The sequence below is a fragment of the Balaenoptera borealis genome (assembly GCF_965194805.1).
Source record: "Balaenoptera borealis genome assembly, chromosome: 12".
Lineage (NCBI taxonomy): Eukaryota > Metazoa > Chordata > Mammalia > Artiodactyla > Balaenopteridae > Balaenoptera > Balaenoptera borealis.
The window spans coordinates 71,470,115-71,485,153 of NC_138869.1; the positions used below are offsets into that span (position 1 = coordinate 71,470,115).

A 15,039-nucleotide genomic window follows, 5' to 3' on the forward strand; every position below is an offset into this window, starting at 1 on the left:
ATAGTTGAACCCACTATTACCATAGTTCTTGTCCCATAGAAGGCAGTTGGTTACACAAATCTTACTCTGTAAGAAACACAATTTGAGGCTTTTGAAGTGAAGGGAATTTTTGGTTGTCCACCTAAGTGATGATAACATTTTTAGGAGTAGAAGCCAGTTCAAAGTCCATGATATTCAGTGACCAACATTTTAAAGTATAGCCACCTGATACATTATAATCCAAAGTTGCTGGTTTAAAAAAATTTTAGCATGAAAATGTTCCACAAAGCTTTTAAAACTTGCTTCCATTTTATATAATTTGAGGTGTTGCATGGGGATTCTAAATTGATCCATCATGATGTGAAATTCACTATATGGTTCAAATGTAACAGTGCAGAATTGAATATGGAGGCATGCATAACCTTCCTCTTAGAAATCTAGAGGAGTTGTAATTTCAAATTTTTGTGCAATTAGATTAAATCATAATGCAACAGTCTTTTGGCTTAGTTTCCTTAAATGTGCTGTTTAAAGATAGTTTTGGATTATGCTGTACTGACTTTCTTTAATATGAAAGATAAGTCATTGTCTTAAATCTATAAGGATGTTTTATAAGGTACAGATCCTAAACAGATTATTTCCAGTGGTCCTTTACCCTTCATGCACATACCAAGGGAGGGAGAGTCCTGGGTGTCAGAGGGGGAGAATTGGTGTCAGTGGAGTTAAGTATGAGCCTTGTTACAGAAGATACTTTTAAGACTGCCTATTGATTTACTAGGAGCTCGGGCTTTGGGCCTTTTGTCTTCTGGCATTTCATAGCTTAAAACCTTTGTTAGGATCAAGCAAGGCAAGATAGCTAAGAATTCATGGAAGTAATGTGGTACATCAATATTACACTGCTCTTATAAATCTACATGGGCATTTTTGGCAGTATACAACTTGCAGAGTCTTAAATTGGAAGGGTTTCTGTAAAAAGGATAGTGGATTATAGCTATAAAGTGGCTAATACAGACCTGATATAAAATTAACCTCTGGGATTTATCCTTAGGGTCCAAATTTGCAATCACTTTAACCAGAAACCCTAGCACAATTTTATGGCTTGTTTAAAAATATGAAAGACAGAAATCGTTAAAACCTTACATTCTGGCTATTAAAAAGTTCTCTACTGTAATTTCTGAAATTAACAAGTCCCGTTGGCCAGTTTTGTCTTGCATTCTCAGTTGAATATTATACTGAAAGCAGTCACAAAGTTTGACTTGTGGTGTAATGATTACAGGTGTTCACTAGAGGTCACTATTAATACTTGGTGATAATTTAAGGAACATATCTAAGGATTATAGTTGGTTTTTATGCTTTCAAGAATAGTTAATATTCTGTGGTTCTCAGTTCATTGTGGGTTACTTCTGACCTCCATGTCTTAAGCAGAAAGGTAAAGACAAATTAGCCAGAGAAATTTTAATTTTATGAGATGTAGATACCTTTTATCTACTGTTTCTATGCTTTTTACAGTTCCTTAAAAGATCATGTGATCAGTAGATGGCATCACCACCTTTTAAGACTCACCCATGTCTGGATGGAAAGTCCTGGTTGCTTTTTATTGTAGAGTTATGGTTTATATTCTTACAGTGCTTCTTTATCAGGAATGGACTTTTCCAGGCCTACTGACTCATTTTTCCATCCCTGGTTATATAAGAACCACTGGTTTAGTACTTTGTATTAGTGTGCTTTTTATTTTCAGAATCCCCAACATGATTTAGTTGTCAGACCTGGTTGGTGGTAATGTCTTCCAGTTGTATATTTTTGTACTAGACTGTTGCCTTCTGGTTTTCCTTTTTTTTTTGAGAACATGGAAGATTTTTATAATTAAAGTAGCTGAAGAAAAACTGGGTTGGAGTATATTTTTATCAAAACATTCTGATAGTGTTGCATTCAATTTTATATGTCCACACAAGTTCTCTTCATCCTCCTTTATTTAAATTCATTGGATACTTCAAACGAATTCAGCTTTATACAGCATACTTTAGAAGAGATAGAAAACTTGAGATACTGAAAACTTGTCTTTTGATAAACCTGGTATAACTGCTTAATTTTGTTGTACAACTTTTTGCTTATTGGAATTAGAGAAATTCATAATATGGTATTCTCATCATTTTGTATCCCAGTTCTTCCTCTAACTACCTGGATGGAAGATGTGACAACAGCCAAAATGTTTCCCAGACTAATACGTGAAATACATGTGTAGAACATTACTTTTCTCATCCTTAGTTTTTCCTTGGTTCTTCTCTGACATACATAAAACATTGTATTATATGATTATTTTACTAAAGTCTTAGAATCTGGCCATTTAGTGCCTTAGCTGTTAGTACATGTATGTACTTGGTCTTGAAGTGAAAATCTCTGGAAACATTGATACTTAGCTTCCTTGATAGTCTCATTTGGAGAGGTCCTGAGATGGAGAATATTTCACTTTATTTCCAAAGCAAAATTACACCTTCCAGAAAAGTAGTCTATAGGTGACTTTCCCCCTCTCTTTTTGAAGTCCTGTTCACTTGTGAATTGGCATTTTTGCTTCAGTACATAACTCATTCAGATTTCATTTGGGGACAACTTAGCATTCTTTAGAGGTCATTTTTTTGTTAAGTCCCAAAACCTCAAATCAGAGCCAAGGGGGAAAGTTGCTGAAAAACTGCTTAATGAATGCTGCCTTGGAGGGGGTTGGAGGTTGCTGTTTGTATTGAACATTCGGAAAGAGGAATGGAAATGATCAGTATATAAAACATTGTAAGTTTTGAGAGCTGAAAGTTATTTTTGAGAGAATAACTCCCTCAGGAAACAATTTCTAAATCCTTTTAAACTTAGGCAGCTAGTACTTTTAACCCAATCCAGCTGGCTCTCTGCCACCAGAATTTTTTATAATGAGAATTTATTTTTAGTTTAGATAAAATCATCCATGTTAAGTTTCAATAAGAGTGCTTTGCAAATAAATACAAATTGGAATGTTGATTTGTCATTTAATCCTTTTTGTGTCACACCTTCCCCACATGGTAGTCTATGACACAGGCATTTAATGGGGAATGGGGTACAGTGATAGGGCATAACACCAGCTCAGTATCTCAAAACATAGGTAATATTTGACCTGTGTTCAATATTAGGATGTTGAGACCTTGAACTAAATGTAAGTTCACCCCTGTTTTAGATTAGGATAAGTTAAGAGGTGTTGGTTGTAGGGCTTTTAAATACCCTAAGAGAAAGGCTCTTGGATCTTGAGTGAGGTGGCAAATAATCTTGAGAGTGCTTTGAAAAGCCCCTTACCTAGAAGTGGAAAACAAGTGAATTGAGTCAGATGGTAAGCTGCGGGGCTGTGTACTAAAGGCAGAGCTCGCAGATAAAGGCTATGTGAAGAATGAGGTGAAGAAGTGTGAGTACCTTAATCATAAAGTAGAAGAGGGCAGGAGTGCACAACTGCTCTAGGGTTTGGAGGTAAAAGTGAAAGGATTCTAGAACCATGAATTTACACCAATTCCAGTTTAATGAATTTTTTACTTTCTTCAGCCCTATTGCCATATAAGCAGTGTGGGATAATTTGTCCAGCTTTAGTACTGGCAGGAAGGCCAAGAAGTTGGGAGTGTTACTGCCCTAATGAAAAGGCTGGCTCATGTGTCCCAGCTGTCGGGTTTAATGGGGACAGGAAATTCACTGAACTGGCAATCCTGGTTGGTCTTCAGTTGGCAATGTATAGCAGTCCATTTGAAATGAAATTGGCTTCCAGAAGTGAGGCTGGAAGCAGAAGTTGCCCACTTTGTAAATAGCGTAGGTGAACACTGATAGTTTGTGAGGGCTAAGAAAGTAACTGCCTTTTAGGGTGCTGGAAGCTCAGGTGAAAACAGATGTAGTAGTCAGGAAAGGAAGTTTAAAAACAATTTTTTTTTGCCCCATCTCTGCCCCACCATGCCTACTCACTCTGGCCAGCTATATCCTCCAGGAAAGGAAGTTTTGTTTTTGAGTACTGCTCTGCCAACACTGTCCTTCTTTTTATGCAATGCTTAATCACTTGAGAGGTGAGTATCCCTGCTAAACAGAGGGCAGAAAGAAGCTCCTCATACATCATTCTTCATCCTACCAAACAAGTACGAACACTCTTGGACTTACTGATGGTTCGACATGTGATTTTTTTGGACTACGGTGGTGAAAAAGCAATAGGCAGAAACTATGAATTTTGATCTCTTTGGCTAGTGATGTTCGGCCGCATACTCTTCTCGGTGCAGGGGCAGCAAGCCAAGCGGTGGCTCCCAGTCAGCTATGTGATCACGAGAGTAAACGACCAATACACTTAAAAAGCATTCTGGACTCATAAAACGGTTTTGTTTTTCGCTTTCTGTATTCAGTGAGTTACATGAGAGATTCAGTACTTTACGTTAGATGATTTTGCCCAACTGTAGGCTAATGTAAGTGTTCCGAACACGTTTAAGGTAGGCTAGATTAAGCTGTGATGTTGGGTAGGTTAGGTGTATTAAATGTGGTTTTGACTTGTATTTTCAATTTATGACTTTTATCAAGATGTAACCCCGTCATAAGTTGAGGAAGATCTGTAGTGTATTCAGCACTGAGGCCATACTTGGCTCCACAGCCCTTGTTTTCTGCTCACTGCATTTTTATTTTACAACCCAATCGTAAGATGCCACTTTATCGCCACTTAGTGACTGTCATGTTTATGGTAAAAGTAAATTGTACAGACACTGGAAAAGACTTACCTCCTTTCTAGAGGTAACTTGTTAAATTTGTTTTCTAGAAAGTTAGGCATACTGTAATGAGCAAGTATTTATACAGCTAAAATGCTAACCTCAGCTTTTTCCTTATTACACATCTGAAGCATGCACATCTGAGGTGTACGTACTATTTAAACTTATGATACATGTCATCATCTGGGCAAGTACAACTGTTAAGCAGTCAAGATATTTCTTGGCAAAGGCCTACCTGGCTTAATTTAATGACTAATGCTTAATTTAATGACTAAAATGTCACTGCTGTTAACCTTGTGTCATGGGCATGCTTCAAAGCTATGACTAGTTGCTATGGCAACTCCGGTCTCCTGGTCTTGACATCACCCTTATGTCAACAACATTGGTATGAGTATTGCATTTTATATGAAGACCAGTAAACATCAAACTTACATTTGGGGCCTTTTAATTTTTTCAACTTTATAGAGAAAAGTGCACACTTTTTTTTTTTTTTTTTTAATGGAGTCTTAGGGAGAACACTGCAGAATTCCATGGCCAGACAAGGCTGTTGCAGAGATGAACGCACCTTCTCTGGTTTAAAAACTGGGTGGTTGAAGTTAGGAGTCTGTTAATGCAGCATTTCTTAGTTGCTGGAGGAAGAAAATACTGGTTAAGCAGGTACATTCAAGTGATTAGATTTTGACAGTGGACCTGGTAATTAAAGCTATTGAATTGCCTCCAGCAGCTGCAGCCTATTGACCTGGAAGAACACTCCATTCCTTTCCTCAAATGATTTGGATTCTCATAGAGGTGAATGGAAAGAAGGGTTTTTTAAGTGCATCATCCAAGGTTGGTTCCTGAACCAGGGCCAACTTTTTGGATTTGACAGCAGGTGACAGGAAGTAAATAATTTAAAAGGGTATCAGTAATAAGGCGAATGTACTCATCCTAGTATAGAGAAGGCTGGACAAGTTGTCCAAGGTCACAGCCCAGGAGTGATTGAGCTGTAATGGTGTAACCCAGGTTGCAAGACCACTTAACTGGAAGTGGCCTTAGAGTCCATAGTCCCAGTCCTATGTTTAGAGACGAGAAGGTGGATTTGCCCGAAGTCACGCAGGGGCACCATGGCAGAGCTGAAACAAGGATTGCCCCAACAGCTAATGAAGTGCTAGTTCAGGGAGCAGTGTAATGTTAAGGCCGTCAGGCTTTGAAGCCAGTAGCCAGGGTTTGAATCCTGGCTTCCTCACTTACAGCTCAATGACCAGCTGCATAATTTTTGACACTTCCATTTTTCTCATCCATAAAATGGTTAACAATAGAAAATAATTACCTCCTGATAATATCTTGAGAACACAGTGATGTGATGCATACATGGCACTCAACACAGAGTGACACACTGCTCAGTAAGCATTAGCTGTTATGTGGCAGGCTAACACTGGTATGCAATAAGCACTCAAGGAATGGCTTTTAAGCAAAACTGACGCATTTTGGTGCTGGGCAAGCAAGAGCGCCCCCAGTGCATTCTTGCATTCCCCATTGCATACGAAGAGTGTTTCCACTGACCCTGGTCCTTACCTACTTTTGAGTCTACTGTCCAGTTTGAGTTGAAGGGGCGTGGGTTTGAGGGGTCCAAGGTCTAGAGGGACATTTGTGGTAAAAGGGGTCTGGGCAGATTTCAAGAAAGGGGTTTCTGAAGTCACAGGGATAGGCAGGTGGGAAGGATAAGATGAAGGATTAAAACTGCTAGATGGCTCTTTAAAAATGGGTTTTCACATTAGCGCAGCCTGTATTCAAATTTCCATCTTCTGGCTGTGTGTCTGGGACAAGTCACATCTTAATTTCTTATTTGTAAAGTTGGGGATAACAAAAACACCTCAGAGGGCATTAAACTGATCACTCTTTGTGTATGTCTGGTATTTTCCACTCTTTGCTGGAATCACATGGGGGAACTTTTGAAAACTAATATCTCGGCCCAGCCCCCAGAGGTTATGATTTAGTTTGAGCTGGGAGCTTGGTATCTGTATGCTTTAAAAGTTCCCCAGGTGATTCTAAAGAGCAGTCAGGATTAAGATCTGTTTCTGATCCCTCAATAGTCCTGTGGGTCTATCTGTCTCCTCCCTATCCCAGTTCTCCCAGGCCTCCCCGTATATGGAGCAAGGCACATCCCTGTTCTTGCCTCTTAACCTTGCTGGGAAAGGCAGCTCTGGTTCTGTTCTGTATAGAGGCTGTGAAGCTGGATTGAAAACTCCTAGCATTCCCTGGGTGCTTGCCTTGGTGTCACCTAGCCACTGGATGAGATTGCTTTCACCAGAAAATGCTTTGTTCCTTCATTCTTCAAGCTGGTTGCTGGTGTTGGGGTTATCCCTTGAGCAAGGTATGGGAGAGAAAATGTAGACCAGACAAAAAGGGAGCTGAAAGTGAATTACTGTGCGCTAAGCACACGTATGGTGCTTTTTCTCATTATCAACTCTGTGATGTTGGGGTTCTCTCTCATTTACTCAAGAAGCTCAGACAGGGAGAGTGGTCTCAACCCTATCAGACTGGGGCCCCCTTTCTGTAAAAAAAAATTTTTGAAATGATCCTTCACTATTCTGAAGTGAAACCCATTTTCTACACTATTTAAAAACAAGCAAGATGAAGCCTTAACTATAATATAAAAAAGGAAAGCAGTTTATAAAATAGGATGTATTTCTGTATGTTAGGCATGACTGCTAGAAGACATAAGAAGTCAGATGCTTGAACCCACTTGACGCTATTCCATACTTGCCCTATAAGAAAATTAAGAGTGAAGGCACATATAGACATCAGAATAAAAACTACAGTCAGGAAGTAATGATAGATCAGACTTATTTGAATATGATAGGAGAGAGGGAGAAATAAGCTTAATTGAAGTAGGGATAACATGCCAAGACAAATAGACTGCTGAATTGGAGAAATGAGAAAGTGCAGTATTCTCACAAATCAGCTGGGCCTTAAAACTATAATGTCAAAAAATAAACTCACAACGGGACTTCCCTGGCGGTCCAGTGGTTAAGACTCCACACTTCTTTTCCGGTCAGCGGCCTGAGGTGACCTCTAAAAATGGTTCGCTATTCACTTGACCCAGAAAACCCCACAAAATCATGCAAGTTGAGAGGTTCAAATCTTCGTGTTCACTTTAAGAACACTCGTGAAACAGCCCAGGCCATTAAGGGTATCCATATCCGAAAAGCCACCAAGTATCTGAAGGATGTCACCTTAAAGAAGCAATGTGTGCCATTCCGTTGTTACAATGGTGGAGTTGGTAGGTGTGCCCAGGCCAAACAGTGGGGCTGGACGCAGGGTCGGTGGCCCAAAAAGAGTGCTGAATTTTTACTGCACATGCTCAAAAATGCAGGGAGTAATGTTGAACTTAAGGGCTTAGATGTAGATTCTCTGGTCATTGAGCATATCCAGGTGAACAAAGCCCCCAAGATGCGGCACAGGACTTATAGAGCTCATGGTGGGATCAACCCATACATGAGCTCTCCCTGCCACATTGAGATGATCCTTACTGAAAAAGAACAGGTTGTTCCTAAACCAGAAGAGGAGGTTGCCCAGAAGAAAAAGATATCCCAGAAGAAATTGAAGAAACAAAAACTTATGGCCCGGGAATAAATGCTGCAAAAAATAAATGCAAATAAAAGTTAAAAAAAAAAAACAAAAAACAGACTCCACACTTCCACTGCAGGATGCACGGTTGGATCCCTGGTCGGGGGAACTAAGATCCCGCATGCTGCAAGGCCAAAAAAACAAAACAACAAACAAAAAAACCAAACCTCACAACATGGGGTAGGGGGAGGGGAGTAAATTAAAAAGTACCTATCCCATGGGGTTGTTATGAAGGTTTAAGTGAATTAATACATGAAATGTGCTTAAAACAGTTCCTGGCACTTAAACACTGTTTAAGTATTAAATAGTATATATCCTTTGATAGAAGGGGAATAACAATTAGAAAAAAATGTAGTTCAAATGCACAGGGTAAAGTACTCAATTACTTCTAGACAATGTCTTTATTCCATCTAATCATTCTTTCTTTAATGGCTTTATGCAGGCGCTTTTAATATTTTCTACCTGTAGTTGGTTCAGACCCGTGGGCATGGGCAATTCTTTTTGTACCAGACATCGAGTATCTCTGTCCCCTTCCCCTAAAGTCAGTTAGCTCCCTGGCCAGCGTGACCACCATTAAAAAAAAAAAAAAATCAGTTCCCCAGGTACCCACTAGGAGGCAGTACTGCCCTGTTGAGAATACTAAGCCAAATTCTTTGCCTGAGGTCACATACCTGTTTAGTAGAATTGCATCTCCAATGACTCCAAAGTCTTTTTTTCCACTATGATAGTAACAATATAGTAATAAAGACTATAGTGATAATAATTAGCATTCCTTGAACTCGTGCCAGCATTTTGCTAAATGTTTTATATATATATACCACCAGCTCACTTAAACCTCACCATTTGAGGGCAGTTTCTCATTTTGCAGATGAAGAAACCAAGGCTTAGGTCCAAGAGCCATGTTAAGTGTTTTGCATAGAAGAGGCTGCACTTGAGCTAAGTGTTGAAGAATGGGATTGGGATAGAAAGCTGGTTATATAAAGAAAAAAGCCACATGCATAAAAGCAAAGGCATGAAACTTCAAGATTGTATATGGAGTGACAACTTTAAGACCCCATGAATTTATTCAGGGTTTAGAATTGGAGATTGGTAGAAAGTCAGAGCTAGAGGGGAACTTAAAGGTCATCAGGGATTGGTGATTTTCAAACTTGAAAACTAGCCAAATCTTTTTTTGGAATGAAATCTTATATATAATAACTATAAAATATATAAAACAATTTAAATGATATTGTTATAAAAAGTATAAGTTCTAGTAGATAATATTCACTTATAAAGATAGGAAAAATAATGTTGTTTTGATTAATGCAGTATTAGATTGACCTCAGAACCCAGTTTTTCCTGTTTTGGTTGTACAGAGAAGCGAATATAATAGGTAACATTTTAAAACACCTCATTTTGCAATCCCATAAGTGACAGGATAGGAAGGTCTACCCCAAAACAACCTAGAAACACAGATTCACTTCAGTATATTAATAGCCATATGGTTGAACAGGTTTTATGTTTAAAAAAATACTTTGAAAAATCATTAGATACACATGTACATATTTTAAACAAACAAATGTCTGTGAGACTCCTGTAGCACCCTGTGAGAATTCCTTATGCTGCCCATGCCTTCACTCTGCAGACAAAGAGCCTGAGGTGAAGGGACAGGGGAGTGAGTTGCTCAGACTCATGGAGCCCAGCTAGGGCCACCTCTGGGCACTCAGCCTCCTGAGTCCCAGCCCAGTGCTCCTTCTGAGAGACCAGTTGACATCTGGTGTGGCAGCATGCCACAGCCTGGCTGTACAACCCCTCACCTGAGAGGGCCCTTGGCTGCTTGCCCATCTCCCTGGCAGATAAAGCCTCAGACGGAGGGCAAACAGTACCTGGCTCCAGGAGTCAGTGCAGGTCTGATTCATGCAGTGGTTTGTGCCTGTGCCAGCCGCGAAGGCTGTCTCCTGATCCTCTGCTCATTTTCATCACTTCCCTCACTGTGGCCAGATTGGGACTCAAGCAACAGGCAGACACCTGTGAGCTTGAGAATGGTGTTGGCTCTTTTAAGGAGGGTTTTCCAGGCCACAAAGGGACTTGTCTGTCCCATCCCCCTGGGCAGCTCAGAGCATTGCCCCATCAACCTCAGTTTCAGTATCAGGGTGGGGCGGCATCATGGGGTGGGGTGCTGTGTTACCAGGGCGCAGACACATTGGCAACAGACGGTGGCTCTGGAGCATGGGAGAACAGGTGGGCTACCTACCCCCAGGGTTTCAAAAATACCATTTATCAGCATTTGCCTTTTGAAAGAAGCAATTTGCTTACAAATGGCAAGACATTTAAAAATTTAACTTGCTCTTTTTTTCCTTTTTTTCAGAAAAGCATATTAAGTCACTATTAGGAGATATTTTTAATCACAGTATATTAGCATTTTTGTTTACAGAATGCATTCTGTTGCTACTGAAGAGAACACCATGAGCAAGCAATGTTTTTATACAGAAACAAATGTTTTAAAAGTAGGTTCAGACACTGAAACCTTTGGCTAGACACAGGCTGTTATTTAATAATAAATTAACCTGACCTTGACTCAGAACAGGTCCCCCAGAAGCAGGTTCGTAGAGTATCGCTCTCCTGGGAAAGGCTCTTCTTCTAGGCTCTATGGTCACGTTGCATGAGAGGGAGAAGGTTCTGCTTTCTTCCAGAGTTGAAGGGATGACCTTGATCATACTGTTGTGCATTTGTATACCCGCTCCTGGCACATCACCGTGGCCTCTCGTGATAGTGAAGCCTTTGACTTCTCTGGGAACTCAGTACCCACAGCTAAGAAGTGGGAGCTACACTGCTTCCCTTCCAGGCTTGTTGGGACAAAACCTGAGGTAACGCGTGTAAAGCTTCAACAACTCTGCCTGGCACAGAGGAAGCCCCGAAATTTGCCAAGCTCAGCGTTTTTCACATGAGCTCTACTCCATCCCCTTTAATTACTCATTTTTAATTCAAAGGTAATCCATGACGTGGTAGAAAAAATAGAGAATACATAAACAAAAAAGGAAGAAAGTGACCCAATAGCTTCTGGTTTTCGTAAGTGTTTTTCTATCCTGTTTTCTTTATTCTGTGTGCTTGGAGTGGGAAGTGTCTTCATTTGTGTTTAGGGAGTGTTAGAGAGGTGATATCATGGCCCCACTTTGCAAATGAGGAAACTGAATCCAGAAAGAGGAAGTGCCTTTCCCAAGGTCACGCAGACAGTAGGAAGGTTAAGTCGGGTTTGAAACCCACAGCCTGTGAGTCCAAGCCCAGCAATCGTTTCAGGACCAGGAGGGGCCTCAGAAGTGCCCTGCATTGAGGTGTCCACAGGTGAGTCTCAGACACCTGCGCCTAAACCCCCATGTGTGCAGGGAGCCTGTGCCCATGATATCATATTTCCCTCATGATGACTTGAGGTACTTAAAACCATTCCCCACTGAAGATAAATTCCTATTTTGCAGCCTGCCCAGTCCTGGGAGTGGGCAGGCTGTGAGTAAACAACTCACCTAAGTAGGGTTTTTAGGTGCCTCAGTTTTGCTTTCCCAGGGATACTGGGTTGGCACTGTCCTTAGTCCTGCAAGCACATAAGTACTGTCCTTCTGGGCTTTTCCCTCACTTTATTTTTAAGATTTATTTTTGGGACTTCCCTGGTGGCACAGTGGTTAAGAATCCGCCTGCCAATGCAGGGGACACGGGTTCGAGCCCTGGTCCGGGAAGATCCCATATGCCGCGGAACAACTAAGCCCGTGTGCCACAACTACTGAGCCTGCACTCTAGAGCCCATGTGCCACAACTACTGAAGCCCGCGTGCCTAGAGCCCGTGCTCCGCAACAAGAGAAGCCACTGCAATGAGAAGCCTGTGCACCACAACAAAGAGTAGCCACTGCTCGACGCAACCTAAGAAAGCCCGCGTGCAGCAACGAAGACCCGATGCAGCCAAAAATAAATAAATATATTTTTTAAAGATTTATTTTTCATTTATTTTATTTATTTTTGGCTGTATCGGGTCTTAGTTGCGGCATGAGGGATCTTCGTTGCGGCCCGCGAGCTTCTCTCTAGTTGTGGCGTGTGGGTTTTCTCTTAGTTGTGGTGCGCAGGTTCCAGGGCACGTGGGCTCTGTAGTTGTGGCGCTCGGGTTCCAGAGCACGTGGGCTCTGTAATTTGCGGCACGTAGGCTCCCTAGTTGAGGTGTGCAAGCTCAGTAGTTGTGGCGTGCAGGCTTAGTTGCCTGTGGCACATGGGATCTTAGTTCCCTGAAAATGGCCCACAGTGTCCTTCCAGCTGAATTCTGACTCAGCGTCATCCACTGCTTCAGGCAGAGGCGCCCCTTGATCAGATACAAGTTTGATACACTGGGACCAAATGACCTGCAAGGTCTTTTCCAGCACTCACTAGGACTTGCCAAGACCAGAAAAAGAATAAGGTTTTCTGTAAGGATGGCAGGTCCAGACAGTCGATATCCTGGAGGGGAAAGGAAAAATGTTAAATGCATACAGTGGTTGACAATTCATCCAAGGCGGCATCAGGCTTTTTAACAGACTTTTTGTTCTACAGCAGTCAGGCAAGTGTTAATATTTGATTAAGATTGGAATAGTCTCTGAAAACTTAGTCCTCACACAACTCTGTTAATAGTTACTATTCCCATTGCACAGATGTGGAAACTGAAGCTTAGAGAAGGAAAATAACTTACCTCAGAGTGAGGAAATGCCACAGCCAGGACTAGAACCCAAGGCCTGACTCCTTAGGCCCAAGCTCTTCCAGCACATCTCAGCTGTGTGTGTATGTTATTAGCAGGCCTGGCATTGGGATTCACATTGATTCAGAGGCTGCATGGATACCCACGAAACCCCTGGAGGAAGCAAGTTCTTTCTCAGAGGCCAGTGGGTGCAAAGGAGAAGGATGCCAATGAGAAATGAACACTGCCAGGGCCAGAAGTTGTCTGTGCAATGGCCACTGGGTCACCTTTCGTCATTCAGAGCAGCATCGAGAAGGTTTTCATAACATTTCCAGGTTGCACAATGGGGCTCGAAGCCCTATGGCTGTCTCTGGTGGGAAGAGCACAGCATTCAGAGTCTGGAGACATGGATTTGGCTTCTGTTGGCTTCCAGCAATACTGTATTACAAGCCTGTGCACATTACTTGGCTCCTTGGGCCTTGGTCTTGTCATCTGTAAAATAGGAACATGGGGCTATTATAGGATTTAAATGGAAAAAAACCCCAACAATCTTTAATGAACGCTTCATAGGTGCCCAGCACTGTTCACCGGTATTAACTGATTTAGTCTTCACAGCAACCCTCAGAGACTAGGTGTTATTACTATCTTCAGGTTAAAAAACAGAGGCACAGTTAACTTGCCCAATATTACATAGCAGCAAGTGGGGAAGGTGGAATTGGAACCTAGACAGTCCATTAGATGAATAAATGAATTCTAGGGCTGGTGAACCCTAGACAACACCTTTCTGAGTGTCAAAGACTATTCAAGGTAGATGGGCCCTTAGAAGGGCCTTAGTTTAAGGACTGTTTAGCAGATAAGGAATCCATGGGTCAGAGGGTGAAAAACCTGCAGGAGGTCTTGGTAAGTCTGTGGCAGAGCTGAGGTGAGGATCCAGGCCTCTGGGCAGCCTTGCCCAGTCGGGGCACCCATGGTCCACATCCTGAGGTTATGTTCTAGGAAACACAACTCAGTGAAAAAGTGCAGTCACTTCCATAATCACTAATGCAGAGCGTCTCAGTGAACACTTAAGGCACTTCCACTCTCGGACACACTGTATCCATTAACCCTTTCCCAAACACTTTAAGTAACACTGTTAGGAAAATGGTAATGAAAGAATAAGGCACTAGGCAATGCTGTGTGGTAACACATACCTACGAAACCCTGCACTTAGAATACACACAAATAAAAGGATATACTAGAATGGCTGCCTACGCAGCAGGGGATTAGGAGTGACCTACACGGTAAAGGGGAATACATAAAACAAGAGGGGACTAGCCAGGACTAGTGATGACTGTGAGCCATCATCTGGGGAGTAGGATTGACTCATCCCACTGCACTGGAGGGCCAAAAATAAAACTGAGTAAAATAAGACACGAGATGAAATCCCTTTGCCTGAAACACATTGGCTCTGGGCTCAAGGAGGAAAAGGGGGCACACATCCTGGGCTGCCTCACCAAAGGCAGAGGCCTGGAAGTGTCCCTGAGTGGAGTGAGTGAGGTCAAGAGGAGAGCCAGTTACTCGTACGTCTGTGAGCTCAAGCCTACCACACACTGGTCCAAGTGGCACACCCACCCATCTCCCATGCCAACGGACTGTGCCTGTGAAGATCAGGTGAAGGAAGAGGGCATCTTCATTTACTCAGCTTGCCCATTGTAGACGGGACAGTTGGATGTAGACCTCCCCTAACAGCCCACCTGGCGACTGGAACCTCCCAGGGAAGTGAGTATCCCCTGGGCACAGAGCCCACAGTTCTGGGCTCGGGTCACAAGGTGGCAGCATGGTGAAGAAAGCCGGTTCTCAACTCCATACAGAGGATATCCAGGTTTGCCTGTGAGCACAGGAAGAGGGGGGACCATGGTCCTTAGAGAGCGAGAGTGGCTCATTTATTAAACATGAAATGAGGCAGAAGCCTGTAACTCCAGTGGCTGGGAAAGGGCATTAAGGAGAGGCAGGCATGATTTTCTAGAAAGTAGTCCTCACCCATGAACCAACACAGAGGTGACTCTGTCT

At 42.1% G+C, this 15,039-nt stretch overlaps 2 pseudogenes across 2 annotated transcripts in view; one reads left to right on the top strand and one right to left on the bottom strand.

Annotated features, from left to right (window-relative positions):
• The window catches only part of LOC309607777 (large ribosomal subunit protein uL22 pseudogene), a 23,941-nt pseudogene continuing 8,902 nt past the window's right edge, over window positions 1-15,039 (top strand). Inside the window, exon 1 of the transcript in view lies at window positions 1-15,039. This exon is cut by the window's right edge and continues 8,902 nt beyond it. The product of the transcript in view is annotated as a large ribosomal subunit protein uL22 pseudogene (transcript).
• The window catches only part of LOC309607775 (small ribosomal subunit protein eS4 pseudogene), a 33,664-nt pseudogene continuing 27,335 nt past the window's right edge, over window positions 8,711-15,039 (bottom strand). The window contains exon 2 of the transcript XR_014249669.1: window positions 8,711-15,039. This exon is cut by the window's right edge and continues 22,743 nt beyond it. The product of XR_014249669.1 is annotated as a small ribosomal subunit protein eS4 pseudogene (transcript).